The sequence below is a fragment of the Lissotriton helveticus genome, chromosome 4_1, assembly GCF_964261635.1.
Source record: "Lissotriton helveticus chromosome 4_1, aLisHel1.1, whole genome shotgun sequence".
NCBI lineage: Eukaryota > Metazoa > Chordata > Amphibia > Caudata > Salamandridae > Lissotriton > Lissotriton helveticus.
In genome coordinates this window covers 457,918,246-457,944,890 of record NC_136063.1, presented here as the reverse complement: position 1 = coordinate 457,944,890, position 26,645 = coordinate 457,918,246, and positions in this window count along the sequence as shown.

Genomic DNA, 26,645 nt, shown 5'->3' with positions numbered 1-26,645 from the left:
CAGGGGTACATGAAAGTACAACCCTCTCTGTGTGTGCTCTCTTGGATCAATGTTAAATTCCTGTTTCCCAAAAATTTAGCAAATCCTAATTTTGAAATTTCCATATTGTGTGGTGTGCACGTGTGTATTCATAAATGCCTACTTGCAAACTGTTTATTGAAGCGCTACATATGCAACATATATTTACTGATGTTCCTCTGTCTTCGTTTGCTTTTAGGTGCACAAAACTCCGCATCAGCGTTGAGCATCAGTGCCAGGAAGAAGTCCTGCTGCGGCCTGTTGTTCCGACATCTGAAGAAGATGGCTCCAAAAAGAGGTGCCCGTAGGTCCTCTTGCAAGAAAGATGTCTCTACTAAGGAGAAGAAGAAGCAAGTGGCACCACTTACCAAGGAGACTGGTGGCTCAACCAATAATTTTTTGGGGGAAAAACAACAAAAAAAACAAATGCCCACCATGAGTGCTGCACAGGTAGCCTCTTTAGTTGTTGAATCACCAACGACCAGTGATGTTGGTTCATCGCAAGAAAGTAGCAGCACACCATCAACACAGGTTGTAACTCATCTCACAAGTACTATTCAACAACCAAAGCCGCAACAACAACTGCATGGGCTACTAGTACAAGCAGAAGTACATGCGCAAGGAGCTGTCCGAGAAGGAGCTGTCCGAGAAGGAGCTGTCCGAGAAGGAGCTGGCTGTGAAGGAGCTGGCTGTGAAGGAGCTGGCCGAGAAGGAGAAGGCCGAGAAGGAGAAGGCCGAGAAGGAGAAGGCCGAGAAGGAGAAGGCCGAGAAGGAGAAGGCCGAGAAGGAGAGGTCCATGGAGACTTGCAAGTAGAGGTCAGTGAAGATGCCCATGTAGCGGCGCATGGAGCGGTGCAAGTGCCCACAATGGTTGTTCTTCCAGAAGTAGGGGCACAGGAGGAAATTGACTTTGGAGCCGGGGTATCATGTCAGGAAGACGAAGCCACTCCTCCTGATGATTCATTTTCTCCCAGCTCCCCAGCAAGGAAAAGATCAAGGAGGGTGTGTAGAAGTTCCTCTTCAAGCCCCGCTCCATCAGATGATGATCTGGATCTAGATTGGCAACCATCTCTGACGTCTGAGAGGGAGGCACACCATGAGCTGCGAAAGGTATCAAATGTTAAAAGGAAGGGCCCCGGAAAGCTCATACTTATGGATCCGAACGTCGGACTTGATGAAGTGGTGCATTCTGATGTTGTTGAACAGGATGACAGCAATGACCTAGTCATCACACATGTCAGTCCAGCCACACCGGCCATGCAGCAGACAGACATTTATACCCTATCCCGACGTCATGCTGAGCGTGACCCTGGCGACGTGCCACTGGTAGCACCACCAACGCAGTCAAGTAGTACAACAAGTTCAACAAAACCTACAGCTCCCATATTTTCTCCCCAGAGGGGGACTCCATCCAGCTCGATTCCCTCAAGTAAGGTTGCTGCAATAATTGCACAACCCAGTAGATGTCTGCAAGGCTCATCCACCACTGCTTCATCTGGCATTGGCAGCAGTATCACCTCGTGCGGCAAAACCAGAAGTTTCCAGTCCCCAGTTTGGAACTTTTTTAGTGTCCATGAAAAGTATGATAACATAGCCGTTTGTTGCATTTGTAAGACTAGCGTTAGCCGTGGTAAGACTGGTACCAACTATGGAACCGGAGGCCAGATAGGTCATCTTGAAAGAAAGCACGCTGTCGAATGGTTTCCGCATCTAGCAAACGTCAAGGGAAAGCGATCCCAAAGGGCAAGTGGCCAAAATATACCCATACTAGGTGTTTCATCTGAAGATGACGGGGAGGTAGAAGAAGCGTCAGACATGTGTCCGGTTGCACCCAGTACCCCTGGCAGCACCACACCCTCCGGAACACATAGGAGGCACACTGAGAGTCTGGGAGACACACCAATGCGGAAAATGTCAACACTGAGCAGAAGTGGGTCGAAGAAGGCATCAGCATCATCCCGTAAATTTGTCCAGCACACCATTTCAGCCATGTTCTCCTCAGATGTGCAATTTCAACGCAACCACCCAACTGTACGCCTGTATAACACTAAGCTGGCAAAAATGCTAGCGGTGGACCTTCTCCCTTTTTCGTTTGTCGAAGGTGTGGGTTTCCTTGAACTCGTGGCAACATTGGCCCCTAAATGGAAGGTTCCTAGCCGGTTCTATTTTGCCAGGGTTGCTGTTCCAGCACTACATAAAGAGGTGCTTGAGTTGGTGGGGGCAGCTTTGAAGAAGAGTGCTGTTCACACTATACACCTGACAACAGACATGTGGACCAGTTGCCAAGCCCTTGATTACATGTGCATCACTGCACACTGGGTCTCTTTTTCAGGGGTTATAAAACAGATAAATGCAGGTGGTGACTTGGTCGAGATTTTTAAGGGTGCTCGTAAACATGCAACATTAGCCATGTTTGGCATGGAGAAAAGTCATACTGCAGTCAACATTTTGGCTGACTTTAACAAAAAGGTCTCGCAATGGCTGCCCCCAAGAAAATGCAAGGTTGGTTATGTTTCTCCAGATAATGGCAGCAATGTAGTTAGGGCCATGGAGGACGGTTTCTATTTCAGAGTGCCGTGTTTGGCGCACTGTATCAACCTTGTTGTGCAAAAATTTTTGAAAAAAGAACTTGCAGTCGACAAAACACTGACCATCTGCAGAAGAATATGCACACATTTCAACCATTCTTTTAAGGCCCGGAAGGAGCTGAGGCGCAAGCAAAATGAACGTAGAATGCCAGTGAAAGCACTTATCCAGGAGGTGGCAACACGTTGGAACTCAACCTTCTACATGCTTGAGCGTCTGCATGAGCTGTTTCCAGTAGTCAATGAGTATTTCTACAACCTGGGTGGTGATACGACAGAAATGATGCTAGCGGTGGAGCAATGGCAGCTAGTTAAAAGCCTGACAGACATGCTTCGTCCTTTTGAGGTCTTCACGCGTGACGTCAGCAGGGAGGACTGTTCTTTGAGCAAAGCTATCCCATTGTTGCTGAAGCTCGAGCACCAAGTCAAGGTGGTGTCTTCACAATTAAAGGACATTGGAAAGAACGAAGCACATGAGTTGGCGCAGAGATTATTACAACGCCTAGTTAGCAATAAACGGCTTGTAAATATCAAGAAACAACAGCACTACATTTGTGCTACTATTCTGGATCCACGTTACAAAAAGCCATTGTTTGGCAAAGTAATAATTCCTTTTGAAACATCTGATGTTACAGAGTACAAAGGTTGGCTAGCTCAGTCAGCCATTCGTTTTGAAAGAGAGCGGAAGGAAACTGTAGGAGAAGCCAGTACTACTAGTGAATCAGCAGGCCATCAGGCGTCCCAAAAAAGCACTTCTGCATCTGTGCCTCTGGCAGAAGTGAGTGACTTTTCCTCTGAGCCGTTAACCACACCAGCAACCGTATCATCTGCACCAGGCCCAGGCGATATGTCTGAAGCGGGTTGGCTAAGTGAGCTAGGGTTTCCTTGTCCCAGAAAGGACACAGAAGTGCAAAGTACAGGAATGCGGGAGGACATTCTTTCAATGGTGCAGGCCTATCTGGATGACTCAACAGAGGTCAATATTACTGAGGACCCATTGGCGTATTGGCATGGGAAAAGAAAAATATGGCGAGAGCTCACCAACCTGGCTATCAATTACTTGTCTTGCCCACTCGCAAGCGTGTCCTCAGAACGTGTTTTTAGTTCTGCTGGTGGCATTGTGACTTCCAAAAGGTCCCGCCTCTTGCCCGCAAATGTGGAGCGGCTCACCTTGATAAAGATGAACCAGCACTTCATACCACCAGATTACAGAGTACGAGAATCCACGCAGGAAGAAGAGGACACCGACCTACCTGAGGAAAGTTCTCCTCAGTTACCAGAAGTAACCCCGACTGATGATTTAGCAGAGTATGAGGACGAGTTCTGCTTCCCTGACAGCGAGTTCTGAAAATGAGTCAATCATTCATTAATTAATTGTAAATTTAGTCCTCCTTATTCACTTTTATTCCTGTGTGTCTGTCTTTCTTTAGCAAGTGCTTCATCACATTCCCAACAAAACTGTAATCAACCAATAAAACAACAAGCCCATCAACAGAACTGTCTTGATTTTGATGCCGCAGCATTCCTCAGGTTCACAACAGTTAGTTGACAAGAACTCAGTCCTGGTCGTCTATCCTGAGTCCTCCTCCTCCAGACTCACCCTATCCATTACCCATAATGCTGATGCCTGGATTCTGCACAATGAAGAAACTTACGTTGACGAGTCCCCTAACGCCTTAGGACACTGTGAATTCCAGGTGGAGCCAGCCCTCAAACACAAATTACAGGTAAGGTAAGCGTTTGGATGGGAGGTAGTATAATGGAGTATTCGGAGAGGCGAGAGAGTGACAGTGGTACTAGCAGTAAAGTCCTAGGGCTCTTGAATTAACAAACTCTGTGACAGGCATTTACTTTGGAAAACATTTGGCCTATTACACGTGAACGTTTAGGCGTTATTATTGCTCGCTTGCCTGTCTCAGGGGTGCTGTCTGTGGGGCTTCTAGGTTTTTGGGTTGTGTGAGCACCGCTGCCACATTTCTAATGTTGATTGCTTTTGTTTTGCAGAAAATCCACGCCGGGAAACTCCAGTTGGGGCCCTGCTGCAGAACGCCTTAGGAGGACACTGTGAATTCCAGGTGGAGCCAGCCCTCAAACACAAGTTACAGGTAAGGTAAGCGTTTGGATGGGAGGTAGTATAATGGAGTATTCGGAGAGGCGAGAGAGTGACAGTGGTACTAGCAGTAAAGTCCTAGGGCTCTTGAATTAACAAACTCTGTGACAGGCATTTACTTTGGAAAACATTTGGCCTATTACACGTGAACCAACACGATGACAGTGTTCAGTAAAACGAACTTACTGCAAAACCACCACCCACCAGGCTCAAAAGTAGTAAAAAACAGGTATGCTCAGATAAAGTTTGAAAAAGTATATTTATATCCCTAACAAAATAATCTCCCGCAAGACCCTCCCTAACCCCAAATAAATAGTCCATCAAAAATCCCCAAAAAACCCAACTCCCAATTCCCACCCCCCAAAAGTCTCTAAAAAAGGGGTAAAGGGACACTCTACGGATGCAGGTTGTTCACTTTGGCCTCCAGGGCATCATGCCTTAGGGCCAGGGCATCGTACTCCTCCCGGAGCATGACGTGATCTAAACGGAGGCCCTCCATCACCTTTTGGTACTCTTGCCATTTCTTGACCTCCGCCTCCAGGTTGGACACTCTGCGGAGTGCACGGCACAAACGAGCCTTTACAGTACTGTGAGGAGGTGCAGCCTTTGCTGCTCGGCGGTGGCGTCTTCCAGCACGGCTCTGGTTGGCTGGAGCACTGCGCTTAGCGGCAGAACGTGGGGTCACGGAGGAGGATGCAGAAGATGTTACATTTGATGCACTTGAGTGCGTGTCGTCCCCCTCCATTTCCACCAGCCGGCGATATTGCGCAACAGTGGCATCCAGCCTCCGTTGCCGGGCCAGTACAGCCAGCATACTCCTGCTCGGTTTTGCAGTTTTAGTATTACCAACTATATGAAGAAAGAAAGACGTAATCTGTAACCAATGCTCTTTAAAAATATGATTAACACAACATGATTCAGCAGGAAGTTGTGTCACAGTACAACTAGCAACGAGCCAGCGCAGTACAAATCTATTCAGGCCAGTATCATGGGCGTCTGCATGGAGGGGCAAGGTGGGGCGCTTATGGTTTGGTGCTCTTTCATATGAAAGAGATCTGGCAGGAGTGAGTGACTTTTCCTCTGAGCCGTTAACCACACCAGCAACCGTATCATCTGCACCAGGCCCAGGCGATATGTCTGTTTCCCTCTCTCTCTCTCTCTCTCTCTGTCTCCCTCTTTCTGTCTCCCTGTGTCTCCCTCTACCTCGCTGTCTCTCTCTCTCTGTCTCCCTCCCTCACCCTCCCTCTGGCTCCCTCCCTCTCTCTCTCTCTCCTTCTGTCTTCCTCTCTCTCTGCCTCTATCTGTCTGTGGGTCCCAGCCTGCTGTAATTACCATATTGTAATTTGTCACTGGGCCAGCACTGGATACACATCATATGCTATCTAAGAGTCAGATAGTACCATGATCCAGCTTACCTGTACTCGCCACCACCACTGCCTGCTTCCTCACAGTCTGATTGTCCTCTGGCGCCGCATCCTCCACAGAGTAGTCCTCAGACTCGGAGTCGATCACGATCACGTCCGAGCTGGCCCAGATGTTCCACCTAAAAAATATATTTAAGACTGTTAGATTACACCACTCACTAGTATTTGGTTTAGGAATGAAGAAATTTGAAAACAACAGAAAAAATAATTGACTGTCTACTCTAGTCTAAAGTAAAAATGTCCCTCCTTCCAGGGAAGGCTGTTGTCTTGCTGCTTTTTTTTGTCACAATTGATGAATGCTTGCTTAATTTTAACACACATCATTTTTCTCTGAACAGACAGACGCTGGACTTCTACAGACAAGAGCAACATCAACTAAACCAGGTGAAAGCTCGGCTCGACCACAAGAAATGTGTTCCATTACTCATCAACTCAGCACCAAGCACTTTTCCTTTTCCAGCTAACTTTATTTTAATATATGTGTTTACTTTTACTTTTACTAAAGCTTTTAAACTTGAATAGACTTTGTGGTTTTTGGTCCTCCAGACTAGAGTGACTGAGCGAAAGGTTTTGTAATTTTTGCAAGGAGGAGTCCGTGCCGCTGACACTACCAGGTTTATACAGTGTGCCAAACACACCACTCTGAAATATTATGACTCTGGTCTTTGGTGTCCATAGTTTGGTTTGTGGAGAATTGTCCCTGCAACAGTAGTATTATTGATTTTGCTCCTATCTAAACACTGTTTCGAAAAAATTAAATTAGTAACGCTTGGACAACAATAGGTCCTCTATATTTAAATGAAAACCTACTGGGGCCAGCAAAGGAGCACTCGCCGCCCTGGCCTGCATCCTCCTCCTTTGGAGCCACTGCATCCACTGTTTCTGTCCGCTTGCCCCTGGGCGGACCTGACGTACAACATGAAAGAAAGAACAGAAAAAATTGATGATTGCTGCTTGTCGATGTCCTTGTCAACCAAATCAAACATTTAGAAAGAACAAGAACCAACTATTTCAGCCAAAAAGAGGGCTGCAAACGAAGGACTGCACCTGAGCCTCTACTCTAGGGGCAGATTTACAAGCCCCTTGCAGCTCTTTTGCTCCGTTCTTGCGTCACTTTTGTGACGCAGCGCCACAACAACAGAGGCGCCATGGTGTGGCGTATATTAACAACGTGACGCATATGGGAGATGCATCCCATTCTGAAGCCCTGCGCCATAAGGGAGCGTTCCAGCGCAAGGGAGGGCGTTCCTGCGCAGGAACGCATGCTAAAAGTGGCTATGGGGAATAGATAAAATTTCAATCAGTCATTTAGGACAATGATGCGTCAATGAAACCCTGCGCCTGCATGAAGCAGACTTACGGCTTGACGCAGCATTGCTGGAGCTGCGCCATCGTTGAAACGCAACTCCATCAATGAGCCGCCTTTACGGCACCGATGCGTAACGCTTCGGTGACGTTTTGGCACCATGGCGTGCCGCATTGAAAATACGGCGCACCATGGGTGGTGCTGGCGTGCCTCACACTTTGCAGGGATGCGCAGGTAATTGCTAATCTGACACTTAGGGGCATACTTACGAGTTCTGAGCTGGACACCTCCAGATGTGCACCAGAACAAATGCGTAACGCAAAACTAACCTTGCATCACGGCAGATGCGCCGCAATTACAATGCGGCAAACCCTGGCGCAAGGGTAGGCAGATGCGTGACGCATCTCGTGACGAAAGAGGGGTGCATCTCTAGAGTCGCGTCGCAGGCGCGATGCAACTCTAGCAATGCTCAGGGCTGCCCAATACTCAACATACCGCATCAGTCCTTACGCCTGCTTCAAGCAAGCAGGCATAAAGAATTGACGTAGCAGCGTCGCGGAAATGCCTGCGTTAAATCTTGTAGATTTCACACAGGCCCTTTTGCGAGGCGCACATCTGCCTGACCGCCACCCCCCCCTCCCCCTGCGTGGGAACGCTCCCATTATGGCGCAGGCCCAGGTCTTAACGTGGCGCATCTCCCTAGATGCATCACGTTGTACATGACTCGCAGGGATGCGCCACGTTTACGTCGCTGTGCGTCAGGTAAGGCAGCGTAAACGTGGCGCAAGGGGCTTGTAAATCTGCCCCTTTGTGTCTAGCATTACGCAGTTCTGTAAAGTACACTCATACATTACTCAGCCCAAATAAATGAACACAAAATAGAAAACAAATAAGCAGTGGCACCGCCACAGAGAAGGAGAGCAGTGCACCTGAAATGCACAGAAGATGTTGAAATATTAATTTACCTCTCCTATCAATGTAATCAGCAGCATTATTGCTCTTTGTAAAAAAGTTAAAGCAAACATTTGCAATATTATATAACACACAGAGCAGGAGAAAAAACAGAGTAGTGACGAGTGATGAAAAAATTGCTACTACTACTCACCAAGCCCGGGGACCTCCACTCCCAGCAGGTCGAGCAGGTCGTGCTCCCGGTCCAGGATATCGGTCCAGCGGTGGGTCACCTGATTATAGGTGCGCTGGACCCCTGTGATGTTAAAAAGGGCCCGGCACACCTGCCCCCACCGCTTCCGACGCTCCTGGCTGTTGGTGTAACCGGCAGCGATCCTGCCGCCTGCCGCGATGGTCCTGGGGAGACGGCGCTGCACATAATAAACCAGTGAGCCCACCTCCTCAGGGCTGAAGATCTCCCGGGGCACCACCATTTCCGCCCTCAAGCGGCCACACGGGAGACGGGCACGGGCTGCGGTGCCCGTCTTGGGCAGCTTGACAGCTGTCTTACTCTTAGTCTTCACCATGTTCTGGGCAGGTAAGGAGATAAAATGAAAAAGAATAAGAGTAGAGAAGAAGGAAATAAAAGTTTAAAAAAGTAGTTGAAAAGTAAAAAAAGTAGACTAAAACACAAAAATATAGACCTAGAAAACAAGAGGGATAGAAAAAAAGTTTAATAGATCAAAAAAAAAATAAAACAAGCAAAGGATGGCAGAGATATACAGAGGATAGAAACACCATGCCCAGACACATAGGAATGAATGAAAAACAAGATGGCCGCCCGAACACGTGCGTGTAAGTAAGTTCGCACGCGATTTCTCTCGCGAACTCGTGCGAACTTGTATTCGCAAGGCGCTCATCGCGCGAGATTACACATAGCGGGCGGAAACGGAAATACGTCACGCAAACAAAATGGCGGCGCCCGTACTCAACCTTGGGGTAACTCGCACGAGTTCGCGGCTTACACGATCAATTTCGCACGACGTCGCGCCTCGCGAATAGGGCGAAATTACCGAAAAACGAGTTTTGCAAAAGCAAAACCAACGAGCAGGTGCAAAAGTTCGAGCTCATCATTTGTAACCATTTCCCTGTAGTGCTTCCTGAAGGGGCCCTCCAGAAGCCGGTTGCCTACTTGCAACTATTGTGTGACCCTGCTCTGACAGTCACAGAATAGTTACAAGTATGCCATTGCATCCTGTTAAAAAAAATTTACAATGCAACAAAAAGGAAAGGGAGCAGACAAGCAGGTGCCAGCCTTCATTAATGTCAGTGGAGGCAGGGCAGGTGTTGCGGTTTGCATAACTTAAAGCACTTAGCAGGTGTGCTTTGCTTTGCCTCAATAATGTACACTCACTGGTCAATCAGAGGGTGTTGTGATGACACCGAGGGTGGCATGGGTGTGCCAGCCAGAGGGTGGCATGGGTGAACCAGAGTGCCAGTGTTGACAGAGGATGGCAGTGCTTTGCTTTGCCCCAATAATGTACACTGGTGAACCAGAGGGTGCTGTGATGGCACAGAGGGTGACATGGGTGAGCCAGAGGGTGGCATGGGTGACCAAAGAGAGTGCCAGTGGTGACAGAGGGTGGCAGTGATGAAGAAAGCCTTGCAAACAGGCTGGGCACGTAGAAACAACAAGTTCGCAAAACTGGCGACCCGACAAGTAAGTTCGCAATTTGCGAAATTGTACAAAACCCTCGCGAACTTGCAGAAACCCGTGCGAACACACACCCCCAAAAAAATACGCAAATCCGCGAGAATTTGCGGAATTTCGCAAATTCGCGGATTGCGAATCTGCAAAATCCGCCCATGCTTAGCATATATGTGACAATGGATCTAAAAATAAGATATGATAGAAATTTGGGGCCCCCATTGGCCAGATTCTGGAGGGATGTGGCGAGATGGAAATCATTGCCGCTCTCACTGTTGGGTCGCACTGTACTGTTTAAAATGATGGCCCTTCCCCGTTTCCTATACGCGCTCCAAAACGTGATGGACCCAGTGCCCCCCTCATATTTCAAGAAAATACAGTCCCTTCAGAGACAGCTTCTCTGGGAGGGCAGACCACGCATTGCGTTTCCTAAGCTTACGCTATCCTGGTATGATGGAGGGATTGGTCTGCCAGACCTCCAGAAATAATACTGGGCCTCCCAATTGGCGGTGGTTAATCAAGCGATCTTTGGATCGCCTCTAGACCCCGTATATGCGATGGACCGTGGTCAGATGCCAGGCGGGGAATATACAAGAGCCCTCTATGCTAGGAAGGGCCGGTTCCCCCTTGTTGGGCCGGCGGCGCATGCGGTCCAGGTGTGGCACGAGGCTAATCGGTCTCTCAAATGGGACGGGAGAATTACTTTGGCTACTCCGCTATGGAATTCGGAAGACTTGGGAAGCCTTCGGAGGACGAAGGGCTTTGACAAATGGGATCTCATTGGGATTTCTCAGGTCAAAGATGTGTGGGGGAAAGACGGGATCCTTACTTTTGACGCCCTGCAAAAACGGCACCAACTGCAGGAGAGCGAGCGGTACCAATACCTACAGGTTAGGCATGCATTGCTTGCTAATATTCCCCGTGGAACTACGCCTCCAGAGGCTTCCCCATTAGAGGACCGAATACTAGACGGTCATCTTCCAACCAAGACCATCTCTCTGATCTATAAAAAACGTAATAATCACATTAAGGACCCACTTGTAACAATTCGGGAACAATGGGGTGCCGATGGCCTGGTAATGGATGATGAAGACTGGAGGGAGGCGGTTTCTTCTCCGAAAGTAGTGGCCATACAGATGAGACTCAGGTTGGTGCAATTGAAGATACTCCATCGGTCCTACGTTACAGGACCTAGGCTGGTGCAGATGGGTTTGGCAGTGAATGGAGAGTGTCGAAGAGGATTTGGGGTAACCGGAACGTTTATGCATATATTATGGAATTGTACCGACATACAGAACTACTGGGTCAAAATACACAACAAAGTACGGGAAGTGATGGGAGTGGAATTGGGGTTGGAGGCTCGACGCTGTATCCTAAATGTCTGGGAGCCGACTGATCTTAATTCATACGGGAAGCAATGGGTGACCCTGGCATGTGTGGTAGCCAAACGCAACATCGCTCAGCTGTGGGGAGCCAGTCAGGTACCCCAGATAGGAAAATGGATGGAAGATTTAGGTTGGTGCATGTTTAGAGAAAGATCAGTATATGTTGCCTGGGGTAGACCCGGGAAATGGGGGAAATACTGGGGAGCCTGGAATAGCTACAGAGGAGATATTTGTGTCCCCCCAACCGCAAATGAAGATACTTTAGTGATGGAATCACAATGATCCCTGAGAAACATCATAATGTATATTTTGAAGAATGGAAGATGTATAAATAGATGCTGTGTTTTTGATTATCACCTGATGTTTTTATTTTTGTATGTGTTAATAAAAAGATAATAAAAAAAAAAAACTGAATTCCTACTGATCTCACCCCACAACCAGTACCTGGTCACGGAACAATGGTTAAACCAGCTGACTGCTCTTAACTGCAGACCGCACCTCGTGGACTCAGCTTCATCTCTGGGTATCATTCTTGACAAAAGCCTGAACATGCAGAAGCACATCAATTCCCTCACCAAAGGAGCGAACTTCCACCTCAGCTTACTTAGGAAACTCAAACACATCCTCCCTACTCATGACCTTAAGGTTGCAGAACAAGCATTAGTGATCTCAAAGCTGGACTATGGTAGTGCAACACTTTGAGGCCTGCCTAGAATGACGATGGCTCCTCTTAGGGCTTCCCTCAATTACGCTGCTAGGCTTGTAACTGGATCAAAAAAAATACCACCACATCTCTCCTGACCTGCGGCAACTGAATTGGATTCCATATGAAGCTCAGATACAGCAAAAAATTGCATGCACGGCTCACAAAGCCATCCACTTCAAGACCCCGCTGTACCTTGTGCAGAAACTGGAACTCTTGTGTGGTTCTAGAGCCTCCAGAAGCGCCAGCACCCTTTTGCTTAAACCTCATAAAATTAAAGAAAATAGGACCTATAACCGAGCCTTTTCAGGGATGGCCCGAGGATCTGGAACTCCCTTCCCCCCGAAGTCTGAGTGAACCCTTCAACTGTCTTCTTCAAAAAAGAAGTCAAAGGGCTCCTGATGAAGAAATCTCTGCCTTAGCCTGCCACCGTCATCTGACTCTGGGTTCATACTCGTTGTCTCTGGCTCAGCCACTTGGTCCATGAGTAGGTTGACCATTTCTAGACTTTTGATTCTTGCTTGACTATCTGTTTGCTTTTCCCTCACAAGATTGTTGGACAATTTGACACTCTAATCTTGTCATTTTGTTGTTTTCTTCTTTGTATGCTTATGCCCTGTGATGCATAATCTGTATTATTCCCTTGCGATGCACAATCTGTAAAGCGCTCTGATACCCTCTGTGGTCATGTTTGCGCTATATAAAACTTTCAAAATGAATAAATAAATAAACAGCTGGTTTTTAAGTTTAAATGCTAGTCATTTCCTTAATAACTACCCCAGTTTCTGGACCTGCCAGTTTGCATTCTCCCATTGTGTATTTGCTGTGTATTTCAACAAGCAGCAGTGGTACTTCTTTCTCTGAGATAGACCATATTGTTGATTATGTACCTCGGCAGGCTAGCAGTGAATAGAATGCATCCAAAATGGATTGTAAATAACCCTGGGCGTAGTTCGCGTAGTAGCGCTATGCGTAGCTACGCGAAATGCACTTTGCACTACGCAAGGTACGCGAACTGCGTAGTGCACCGTGCAAAATGCTGTTCGCACTGATTCCACAGTGCCGGATGCTTATCCGCACCATGCAATCAGTGCAAACCGCATCTTGCACGGTGCAAGCGGTCGTTTTCTGCTGCTCAAGTAGATTGCTACTCAAGCGGCAGCTTTCTCAACGCGGACTGGTAGTTTTTCATTGCGAGCGGTCGCGAGCATACGCAACCACTTGCAATGAGAAACCTGACCTCCCCGTGTTGAGAATCTCACCGGGAGGTTTATTTTCCACGCTCGCTATCAGCAACTTGATTTTGCTGATCGCGAACGAGGAAAATGTCTCGCCGAGATGTCATTTTGCTCGCTCCCGGTCGCTAACTTGACGTTGAAGACCGCGAGCAAGCAAAAAATGACTGCTACACTATGCGTGTTTGCACTGTACTACGTGCAATTCGCGTAGTGCGATGTAGTGCAAACTTCGCAATCTACGCGAGCGTAGCGTAGTTCTTTGACCAGGGTTAATTGTGAAGTTCATAGGTATCACTCATTTTCCATAGCGACCTCTACTAGTTTTAAAAGAGTGCAGGGGCAAGGTTCCCAGCTGCTCGACTCTGGTATATACAGTGTACAGGATGGCATAGTAGACTGCGTGAAGAGGAGGTAGCTACTGCAAAAGGCCTTGCACTTGTTCTGCACATATTTATAATCCGAGGTTCTAAGAGATAACATTTTCCTGAAGTCACACGATCATTCTGTCAAGTTACGAAGTTGAGATTGGAACATAAGCGTCCAGATTCAAAGGTTAGCAACATAGACACTACACCACATTGAGCGCCTTCTCAGAATCTGGCTATGACAAAAGATAGCGAAAAATACATTCCAAATAAAACGGGTATGTGAGTGAAGACCGTGTGGTTCTTTAGACAATGAGTCATTTTCAAATTTGCCCCACTGATGTGCATCGTTCTAGAATGGCATTGGAGATACACAGCTACCCACTGCCAGTAATGCCCCTTCAGTGATAATAAATAAAAGAAGGTGAGCTCTGGAAAGCAGATGGCACAGAAGCAGCCTCTCTGCCTCGACCTCTTGTGCATCTTTGTCTACTATGACACTACATAGAGTAAATAATACACTTTTACTAAAACTCATCTTGTCGCCAATTATTTTGTTTCATCACAAGTGCTAGAATGAAAACAATAATATCTCACACATGAACTTATGCACACCAGCAACATTCTATTTCACAACTACATTACTTCTAAATGTCGTCCCCTACAAGATTTAGGCATAACTTACCCTATACTTGGAGTTGGTGAATAGCAATGGCGTTTAGAGTTACAGTGTATCAGTAAATTTCTATATGAGTGAATATACACGTGAACATTTCCCTTTGTGAACAGTCCACAATGTACCTTCGAATAATGTGGGGGGGTAATTGCATTACGGCCTGAGCTGCTGACTTTGGTATCCACTCAACATCCTGCGAGGAAGGGCATCTCAATACATCTCTCGTTTCCCAAAAACAAAATGAAGGTGGCCTTTTGTAATGTAGCAGGTGCTCATGTAAAGGGCTCCAATACCTTTAGGTCAAGTTCGTGCTACATGAATCTGACAAAATAATATATATGATGGGTCTGCATTATAGAACAATAGAATGGAAATTCTAGCAATGGAAGGTGTAGTAGACTGACATTGCGGTTTATAACCAGATTAAGAGCTTTCCACATAGTCAAATAAAGCCACCTAAATGAATTAACCATCTAACTAGCACTAACTTGCTGTAGAAAAATAGGATTTATAATGCAGCAAATGTTAGCCACAGTGATGAATTCTGATATTAGAAGGATAGAGAGCAAGATGATATTCGTATGGATTTTACTGTATGATTGGCTTATTATATTTGTTTTTCAAATCGCTGCCAACAAATCAAACTCTGTGGCAATCTATGTTTGTTTATCTCCCCGTATGTGAGGCAAACCTGCAAAGCAAATCCCTACCCACTTTTACCTGCTCAACCAACGTAATCATAAATTATACTGCATCACATCTTGGAGGTTAATTCACTCCCTCGAGCTGCACATCACCCCCTAATGGACCCACGGATCCGCCAGATGAGGCTCGGGGCCCGGGAGACACGGCCTCTGGGGAAGGCGAGGTCTTTCTAGGTTTACTCCGAAGAGTTTTGCAATCCTTCCCCGTCCAGTTTTACCAGGCGCACGGTGGAAAATGAGAGAACCCTGTGAACAGAGTGCAGCCGCCCACAGCAGCCACAGTAGACTCGATGGCCTGGTACGGATGACGATATGGGCCAAACAAACTGCGTACTGATTTCTCTGGTACCTAATCACCATGTGTCATATTTTCAGATAAACAGTACAGCCTAGGTTTCCACTGAAAATGTTTACTGATTATATAATGTTTTCTGCTGTCTTTTACTATAGCATGTTTTTGCTTTCTAGTATTGCTTTCTGTCAATGAACGATAGATTTACGTAGGAAAGATGATTTTTGGCGAAACAAATCTGTATTTGGATATACATATATTGATTTTTTTATATATATTTGAAATTCCATTTCAACATTCCAGTACAACTTAGACATCGCCGTCACCTAATTACACAAACACAAAAACACGTGAGAGAGGTAGGTACATAAAATAAGCATCATCCAGTCGTTTACACATACTGCACAGTGACACAATAACGGACATAATATGGCGGAATCAGTGGAACGGCCCAGACAGAAGAACACAGACAGTGGGGCAAGATTATAGGCAGAGATTAGATTATCCACGGACTGGTAATCTCCATAGCCTCATAAATCCCCGGGCAGGAATCTGTACACTGCTGTAGTAGTAAGTACATTCTGAGCGGCTGCCATACACCCCTAGATGACGGAGGTGGCAGCATGTTCGTATACAGTTCAAGTTGCTCATTACAGTATGTTAAATTGACAGTCCATTGCCTTGAATTTCGTAGTCCACCTCATGCCCCATTTACCAGCCACCAGATGCTTAGCCGAAAAGAGCCTAGGTCTTCAAGCTTCCTTTTAAGATGTTTCAACATCTTTTACATACCCTAATCGGTCTGTGCACGGATCTACGGCAAGTGTAAGTGTATCCACAATCATCTTGGTCAGGACAAAAAAAAACTCCTTGCAGTTTTTATAAATCGCTGGACAAGCAAGCCCACATCAAGTAAAAGAATCCAGCATCCTTTTTCTTTCATCGCCAGCTCCTATCGTTCTCTTTCAGGCAATATTTATATAATGGCTTAATGGTATAGTAGGCACATAGATGGAATTTCAGCTGGGTGTCATTGGCGTAGAAATGATGTTGAGGTCATGCCGACTGGCGACGTGGGCGAGCGGTGCCATGTAGATGTTAAACAGAGTTGGGCTATAATGTATATATACGAAGCTTACCGCTATCAGACAACTGTCCCTTTTGAGTTTAGCTATATTTCCACATCTCATCTGAAATTACCCGACCCAGATCCTCCTCCCAATCGCTCCCAGTTGTCGGAGCCAGCCTCTCAGTCTCCTCTTGGCATTGGAATTGAGTGTGGTAATCAGGTGACTAGCAGATTTGGCAGCAAGGAATTTATTCAGTGTGGCAAATACTGAGGTTCATTGGGGAGTCCCGGGATCTTACTTCTACAGCTACTTTTCAGACAGTGATATGTAAAGACATCCAAGGGGGCTCCCAGGCCACCCCCTAGAAAGTCCTCTAATTATCCGAAAGGTGCCTTGTCAAAACAGGTCTCCACAATGTTGCTGACCTTTGTCTTGCAATTGGGATTGTGTTAATCTTTCATGTGTGACCGGCAGTAGTGGGTGATGTCCTAGTTGCAGGCAGGGAGCCAGGTCTCTCAGGTGGGGTGTGATGTGGCTGCGGCGAGGGATGCCAAGGATCAGGCTTGCTGAGGCGTTCTGGGTGCGTTGGAGCCGTCTCAGGAGTTTGGCTGAGGCTCCTGCGTAGAGAGCGTTTCCGTAGTCCAATCTGCTGCTGACGAGGGCCTGGGTGACGCTCTTCTCGTTTCAGTGGGGATCTACTTGTAGATCCTGCGGAGCATGCGCAGGGTGTTGAAGCAGGAGGAGGAGACGGCGTTGACCTGTTTAGTCATGGAGAGCGTGGAGTCGAGGATTTCAACTAGGTTGCGTGCATGGTCGGTGGGTTATGGGGCGGTTTCCAGTGCAGTCGGCCACCAGGAGTCGTCCCAGGCCGAAGGGGTAGATTCAAGGATGACGACCTCCATCTTGTCCGAGTTCAGCTTCAGTCGGCTGTTCCTCATCCATTCAGCGACGGCCTTCATTCCTTCGTGAAGGTTGGTTTTGGCAGTGTGGAGGTCCTTGGTGAGGGAGAAGATCAGCTGGGTGTCATCGGCGTAGAAGATGATGTTGAGGTCATGCCGACTGGTGACGTGGGCGAGCTGTGCCATGTAGATGTTAAACAGAGTTGGGCTGAGGGATGAGCCCTGGGATACGCCGCAGATGATCTTGGTGGCTTCGGAGCAGAAGGGGGGAAGGCGGACGCTCTGTGTTCTGCCGGGAAGGAAGGAGGTGGTCCAGTCCAGGACATTCTCATGGATCCCGGCATTGTGGAGGCGTGTTCGTAGTGTGTGGTGGCAGACCGTGTCAAAGGCAGCTGACAGGTCAAGGAGGATGAGGGGCGCTGTTTCTCTGTTGTCCAGCAGGGACTTGATGTCATCGGTGGGGGCGATGAGGGCAGTCTCTGTGCTGTGGTTGCTGTGAAACCCGGACTGGGAAGGGTCCAGGATGTTGTTCTTTTCGAGGTAGCGGGTCAGTTGTTCATTGACGGTCTTCTCGATGACCTTTGGCAGAAACGGGAGCAGGGAGATGGTCCGGACGTTCTTGAGGTCCTAGAGGTCCACCTTGGCTTTTTTGAATAAGGCGTTGACCTCAGCATGCTTCCAGCTCTCCAGGAAGGTTGCTGTCTCGAAGGAGGTGTTGATGACTTTACAGAGATGGGGTGCGATGGCTGTGCTGGCTTGGTTGAAGATGTGGTGTGGGCATGGGTCTGACGGAGATCCGGAGTGGATGGTGTTCATGATCTTGATGGTGTCATTGTCATTGATGTTGGTCCTGGAGAGCAGGCGGTTGGTGCGGATGGTGGTCGTGGGGGAGGAGGTCTCAGTGGTTGTCGGGGCAGTCGTGGCGTTGAAGCTGTCGTGGATGTCTGCGATTTTGCGGTGAAAGAAGGTGGCCAGCGAGTCACACAGGTCTTGCGAGGGTGGGACATAGTTGGTGTTGGAGCTGGGGTTGGAGAGTTCCTTCACAATGTTGAAAAGATCTTTGCTGTTGTGCGCATTGTTCTCTAGGCGGTCTTTGAAGGAGGCCCTTTTGGCGGATCTGGTGAGGTGATGGTGTCTGTGGGTGGCGTTCTTGTGGGCTGCGTGGCCGTCCGGTGTTTGTTCACAGAGCCAGATCTTCTCCAGCTTTCAGCAGGTTTGCTTGGAGGCCTGGAGGACTTCAGTGAACCAGCTGGCTTTCTTGTTGGTGTGTCTGTTGGAGGGTTTCTTGATCGGGCGAGGGTGTTGGTGCAGTCGTTGATCCACTGTCTGAGGGTGCGGGTGGCGGTGGCTGGGTCGGTGGGGTTGGCGGGTGGGATCTGGGTGAGGGTGGTGGTTAGCTGGTCTTCGGTGACTTTGCTCCAGCAGCAGCGAGCCATCTGTTGGGTGCGGTGGTGCCTGGTGGGTTTCTTGAAGGTGAAGTGGATGCAGCGATGGTCGGTCCAGTGGAGTTTGGTGGTGTGGTTGAAGGAGATGTGGGGGCTTGCGGAGAAGATGGGGTCAAGCGTGTGACCGGCGGAATGGGTGGGTGTCTTTTTCTCCAATCTGTCCCATGTGCTAATGGTGCACTCCACTGTGGTGTATTGCTTTCACTTGGAGGGGAGTAGAGTTCCAATGAATGATTGTGGCGGAACTGGCAACATGTAAACCAACTTTACTGTCAGATGTGCAAGATAGGGTGTAGGATGGTACCAGTGGAGTGCAAAGTGGGCCTGGTAGCATATATAGTAAAGCTCTAAGTCGGAAGCCTTGAATTCCTGTTTGTAAAATGGTACTGTGAGGGTTTCTCATTTAATTTGCGATTGTTGCCCAAGTCCATGCTAACCAAACCTTTGGTGCCTCAAATTCCCAGAAAAATGCTGTTGTCAGCGAAACATGTATAGTAAAAAAAGATTCAATAGTTTTGGTAGCACCACTATCTTCATTAGCCATATTCAACCTCCCAACTACAGTGGAAGTGATATCCTCCTGGAGATCTGTTCAGTAATGTAGACCATCATAGTACCATAATCCATGTGAATCACGGTCTCTCCATCGCTTTGTATTCAAAAACCGAAATATTTTAGCTTGTCAGTACACCAACACAGTGGAAAATCTAGAGAGACCTTTGGGGTATGGACCGATAACAGAAAAATCTAATATTTCTCCCAGCTAATCCACACCAGAGTATACAGCAAATCGTATGAACTCACGCAGTATTACATTAAGGCTGTCGTCAGGTTGCTGTAGGCACAGTGTGATGTCATCCACATAGAGTGGTAGCAGCATATATCTGCTAGTTAATCTGAGGGCACATTCAGAATGAAGCCACCCGAGCCAAGCTGCCAATGGCTCTATCTCTAGCACAAACAAGAGTGGCAAAAGGGGACACCCTTGTCTAGTGTCCCACACCATTATGAATGGTTCTAACATTACCCCGTTGATGCGGACTCTCACCATAGGTTTTTCATATAGTAACTTTATGTATCCTAAGAAGGGCTATGGCATACCCATCCTCTCTAGAATAGAAAATAGAAAGGGAAACTTTAGAGAGTCGGATGACTTAATGGCATCAAGAAATATCGCAGCCGTGTTCGGCACCAGGTCGAAAATGACAAAGAGTGCAAATTATTTGTTGTGAAGTGCCCTGGAACAAATACCGACTGATCCAGCTAAACTAAATGAGGCATGAGTAGTGCAAGTCTATGAGCCACTAATTTCACTAATAATTTCACATCAAAGTTAAACAGTGACAGCAGTCGGGAAGAGTCACATAGAGAGGAAGGCTACCAGGCTTCAACAGGGTAATGATCATCATCTCCAACATGGTTTGTGACAATATTCCCTAATGTCTAGTTTCCTCAAACATTGCCTGCAATTTTGCGTCTCGTTATTGAGCATACCTCTTATATAATTGTGCCGGAAGTCCATCTAGCCCTGGCGCTTTACAAGTGTGCAGTGAGTGTGCTGGCTAGCATAAGGAGTTGCTCCAAAGAGAGCCTATGCCCATCTCTGAGCCAGACCAGTACCACCATGTCAAGGAATTGTACGAGAGGATCTTCTGGCTTCAAGTCAGTGCAGTTGTAGAGCACTTTAGAGTAATCTACAAACACATTTAAGATGCCAATCGGGTCATAAACAGCCACTTCTTGTATGTTACTTATCTCAGTGCTATCGTTTGTGGTTCTCGGGTACCTAAGCATTGAGGCCAAAGCCCTCTCAATACTTCCTTCTCCATATTTTCTAGCCTAGGTGTTTTTACCCCTATATTTGCATACCAACTCAGCCCTTTCACAGAATTCAGTAATATTGGTTCTTATTTTATCTGGGGTGTCTCCTCGCTTCCCCTCCACCAATACCGTTCCAAAGGTTTTAGTTCTATCTCTAGTTGCATTAAGTCTCTACGCAGAGAGTGGAGGACTCCACTTTGCTTGGCTATACTAATACCCCAGATGGTAAATTCACATATTGTATCTAACAAGTACACTATACCTCTGTTTTCTTTAAAGAATTCTAATATTTCCCTGTGCAGTTCATCTGCAAACACCGGGTCTAATAGTATTTCAGAGATCCGCCAGAAGCGTTGTGTGGAGACTGTTTTCAGCAGTTTAAACCTCAGCAACACCAGAGAGTGATCTGAGAAGATACATGTGATATGCTCAACACCAAAAGTTCATGTGGCCACCTCCCTGGTCACCAACCAGTAATCTAGCCGTGACCATCCTCCATGTACCCTATACTAGAAAGTACCCTACCTGACCTCGGAGTGCCTGGTTCTCCAGATAGCAATTAGGTGGTGATCCCATATTATGGCATTTAGATGTGCAGAGGCTAGACTACAGTAGCTGGGTAGGATATGTGATCTATCTCTTCTTTCTTGCAGCACACAACTACAAAATTGCCCCATGTGATGGCGTTATCCCCCTTGTTCATCTGTGCAAGAGCCCATCTTGCAGTAAGTGACTCCATTCTTTATTAATATGACCACTCCTCTAGCATGTTTGGAGTATGAGGTGAAAAGCTGCTCTGATGCCCATTTTGTGGGAAATCCACTCAATGCCCTGGATTTCAAATGCGTTTCCTGTAGCAACATGATATGCATCTGATGTTGGTCTAAGGGTGAGAGTACCTGTCTCCTTTTGTGAGGGTTATTCGTTCCTCACACATTCCAAGTCAGGTACGTCAATGGGTCAGGTTGTTCCATATCTCTTCTGCCTGGTAGCTAAGTGGTTAAATGTGACTGGTATGTGTGTCTGTGTACTTTCACGGGTCACATTGCTACCCATCCCCATAAGATTCTCCTCCCACTCTGGTAGTCCGATCCCACCAGGTCATCTCCCACTCTGATTAAAACAAAAATGAAATCCAGTAAACAACGTTCACTGTGATCCCAAATACATGAAACATGTATAGTGGTCAACTAATTGCGTAGCACCAGGAGCTGAAAAGGTACCCTCAACAGCATCTCTGTGAAGCACCAGTAGCCCAATATTTAGTACGTTGGGGGGGTGACAGCCAGTCACCTCAGGATTCAGAAATGGTATGTTTCTTGGGGACTCCCGCAGTTGCTAGAGGTGCTCCGGCCAGTTTCTCCACTATCTGTGCATGGGGGTCTCATAAACAATAAGCCAGTAGGCCTCACTCAGTCAACCATTAATAATGGGGGAAGTCATCGCACTGTGATCCCCTCTGTGAAAGCTCCTTCCCAGCATCTTAATGTCTCCACCCTAGAACCAGTCCAGATCAGCCAGCGGGGAGAAGGACCCCGAGTTACCAGCTGAAGGAGTCGATGATATTCTAGTGTGAGTTTGCACAGACTCAGTTACCTGCTGGGGTGTTTTAAATAATTTTGGTTTCCCATGGTGGGAGATCCACAGCTTCAATGGAAACAGCATGGCATATTGTATGTTTACCTGTTGAAGCTCTTGTTTGACAACATTGATTTTTTGTCTCGCCGCCTTCGCAGCATTTGTGAAGTCAGGGAAAAGGGATATTGCATTTCCTTCAAACACCAAAGTGCTTTTCTCTCTGGCTATACATCTCTATCCCAATCCCTCCAGTTAAGGAGGTAGGCTATGATATTTCTCACCAATACTACCCAGGGGGCAGCCAGGTCCCAAAGATCTGTGTGCCCTCTCCACTACTAACATTGAGGAGAAGACTTCTGCTCCAAATATGACCATGGGCATCCGTTCAACATATTCCTCCACTATGTACATGTTTGTAGATTCAGGAATTCCTATAATACTTATATATTTGTGGCATGATCCCACCTCAATGTCTTCATTTTTTGCAGCTACTACTTTTAGGATATTTTCCCTATATAAAAGAAAATTGCTTTTGGCTACTACTGCATACTCCGTGTTGGATATGTGCGGCTCTGCTTCCTGCAACCCTGTATCATACATTTCCATTGTATTCATTATTGTTTCTATTTTGAGCCCCAACTCATCAATTTTTGATTAAAAAGATACCACACTGCTGTGCATTTCCCGAAGGAGGGATTTAAAGTAGGCATCTTTCTCTCCGATAGAGGTTGGTAAGCATTGCTGCACTGTGGATGCAGAGGATTCAGGGTCTTTCTTGCTGACTGACTTGTGCGCATCAAATTGAAATTTGATTTTCCCTGTAATTTTTACCCATCTCCAAGTATCAATATAGTTTTCCCCTATGTGGGTTCCAATATATTTCATGGGCAATGGAGTATCCCTCAGCCCGACTGTTGCTGTTGACTGTTTTCCAGCCAAGCACAACTGGGGCCTCCCCACACAGGGTCTTCCCCACCACTGCTAGTGCTATTGTTGGTCCAGCTCACCCTCGTCTACATTCTTCTCTGTACCTGCGGCTAGAGGGGGGGCACTTGTAGACCAAGGGGGTCCCAGGAACAGGTTAGCATGGGAGCAACACTGCAAGGTGCACAGGTGTGCTTAATGTGCTTAATTCCCCTCTGGCACTCAGTGACCAAATGTCCATGGACAGGAGTCGAAGCCCTTCTCTCTCCTAGATCGCCAGGAGTAGGGTCAGGTCAAAATGAAATCAATGGGGGGCCCTCTCCTATCATGGGGTTTTCCTCCCTGGGTATCCCACCCAGCACTTACTGCGGTCCTCTCTCGAACACAGTTGTCATGCAACTGAGGGTGGCTCCTATTTCCCCTGGCTGCCTGGACGTGTCTTCAGACCGTGCACATATGCACTTACTTCCTCTCTGGTGCTCAGTAATCAAATGTCCATGGCCAGAAGTTGACTCACTTCTCTCTCCTAGATTGCCAGAAGTAGTGCCAGGTCAGAAAAATATTGAATGGGGTCCCGCTTTTATCATGAGTATCCATTCACTGGCTATCCCCCCACCACTCACAGCAGCCCTCTCTCAAACCTGGTTGTCATGTGGCTGAGGACAGCTCCTTTTTCTCCTGGCCCCCTTGAAGTGTCTCCAGGCCAATTATGCCCCACACAAATGCCAGAGTTATCCTGCCTGCGGTCTCACCTCTCACCTCCTTAGTTGGCCATGCAGGCTGCATCCAGGCCTCTCAAGCACTCAGCCCGAGTACAGTTCTTCTGAAGGTCACAAGGCGGATCCTGCAGGACTGATGTCAGCACCACATTGTTGCCGCCTTCTGGTCAAAAGTTATCTTGCGGACTCTCCCCTACATGCCACTGCCTAGAGTGATGCCAATGCCAGTCAACAGCCACCTTGGAGGTGTGAGTATTGCTGGATTATGTCCCCCGGTGGCTGGAGCCTTACCGAGGTGCAGCCATCTTCTGCGCAGGCTCTCTGGCACTCCCACAATTATTGAATTTTGATAGTATTTCTTCCAGACATGTTTTCATAGTGGCAAACGTAGTACCAGTAAACATAATCCAATGGAGTGACTATGGACCTGAGCCATTTTGTGGTTGCAAACCCTGCTGTTTTCAAAGTCACAGGTTTTGTATCCCACCAATGGCTTTCTTATCATACTAAAACTATTTTGTGATTCCGTAGCGGGTTACAAATCAAAAAATGGACATAACAAATTGCTATTTGGGAGAGGCATGTTTAATTTGCCCCCTCTAAATGGTGATTTATTATGGCATGTATCAGTGTTCCGCAATCGAAATCCAGTCATAAAACATTGCAAAGTTATACACCTACAAATTGGGGTGGTGGCACATTCACAAAAGTGAATAAATCCCCTTGGAACCCCTTTCCCTTTATGAATTAAAAAATCATAAGGGAGTAACCAGTGGTCTCATGTCAACTCTCAAACACGCTTAAAAATCTTTTTAAATGCTGCACTCTTTCCTATAAGGAAAATGGCTTGCATTAAAAAGACGTTAACTTCATTTAAATGAGATCATACACATGGTGGTCTCCTGCCCCTAGAAGTCCACCATCTCTCTGATGGCATCCAATCATAGTGAGTTGCAGCTTGTGACATACCTCATGGCTCAATACGAGCCAGAATTTTATGAATCAACTTATTACTGCGTAGGTCAGTTCGTAAATTCTTTTCCATTCACAAAAAAATGGTGTGCAATTTGTGACCACTTTTTGTGAATGGAAATTTCATACATCTGGCCCTATATTATATATTTCTTGTATTTACCCATTTAGATAAGGAAGAAGGCATCATTGATGGTAGGGTCATTCAAATAACCCACCTCCTCTGATAATAGTAGCATATGATGACAGCTTTACATCCCAGACCCACAAATCCCTCAAAGAGAATTCCTACCCATGTCTCTTCCCTTTTTATAACTATTGGAAAAACAGTCCAATAGCGCCATTGATAATGTGGTGCCAGCTGCAAGTTGCCTAAAAAAAGCAACGCTATTTCTCCTTGAATATTCTGTATGGATGGGTGACTCCACATTTTTACTTATACACAAGACAATTAGGTGCCTACAACAAACATCAATATCCCCTTTTTTGCCTAGGCAATGATGAATGGGGCATGATGTTATAGTTAGGATTCATTCATATTCATATAAAATTCAATAACACTTCACAAACTATAAATACAAAACTGAATCAAACACATGTTCTAATGCAGAATATGGGCTAAACATTCACATTTAAATCTGTACATCCAGATTTACCAAATATAATTTATCGCTTGTGTCCGCTTGTGTCTTAAACTGTGTGGTATTAAAGAAGATGGTATGATAACTTATATATGGTGGATACAAAATCATATAGTAAACATGCTAGCTATTGAGTGCACCACCAAACACTATTGCATGCAGTTATTGTTACTGCTTTTTTTAATTTGCAAAGCTGTTCACAAGCTTGAGCATAAAACACAGAATAGGTGATAAGACACACCCATACAAAATCTCTGAGAAACTGTATAAGGTCTAACCAGGCGAAGAGAAGGCGGAAATTAAGATGTGTTATTTAAGCAATTACGTTTTACTGAAAGTTGGTAATTTATGTCCTAATTTGCGATTTCTTGAATTCCATATCTTTGGTTGGTTCTTTTTTAGGCTTCCTCCTATGGTGTGTCGGTGTGTTCGGGAGATGGTTGGTTATGAAGTGATTGGGCCAGGAGATCAACCAGGGTACCTCAAGGAAATCAATTAAGCATATTTTTCCAAAATTCCCCTTGTTTCTTCACTATTAGTATATAGTTCCATTAATCCTCAGTCCCTTCAATATTGCTGATGGTGTCTTGCAATGTACAGTATAAGGTGTGTATAAACTTATACATGCTTCCTCTTGTTTTTCAGGTACCTCTTATTTTCATAAGTATTCATAAGTATTCGTCCACATTGTTGTTTGTAATTTGGGGGAGGGGGGTCCTTTGTAATCAAATAAAATTGTATTTAATCTAAAGAAATACATCCTTAATACCACTACTTACCTTTAGGCTTTGAATATTAGCCAAACTAATTCTTCTCCCTTTACAGAGTCAATTAAAAACAAAATTATTTTAATGAATTGTGGTTGGTATCAGGTTGCAACATGAGTTAAAGCTGGTCTCTTTTTTTCTTCTTACTTTTAAACACTTTCCTGAGACAAGGCAAATACTTCTTCTTTCCTGCTGGCTCCCCTGTCCCCTGAAGCCAGTTAACTATTTTTTCCCTTGGTACTCACCTGCCCCCAACCCAGCTGGGGAGGTCCATCTCCGGGTCATAGTTGGCCATCTGTGGATGGATATTGCCAGTCTCCCCTATTCTTGGTACCTCCATGTCAGAGTGCTAGCATCTGGAGATTCCAGTTTTCTGCTTCTCTGTGACACAATATCGGTCCTGT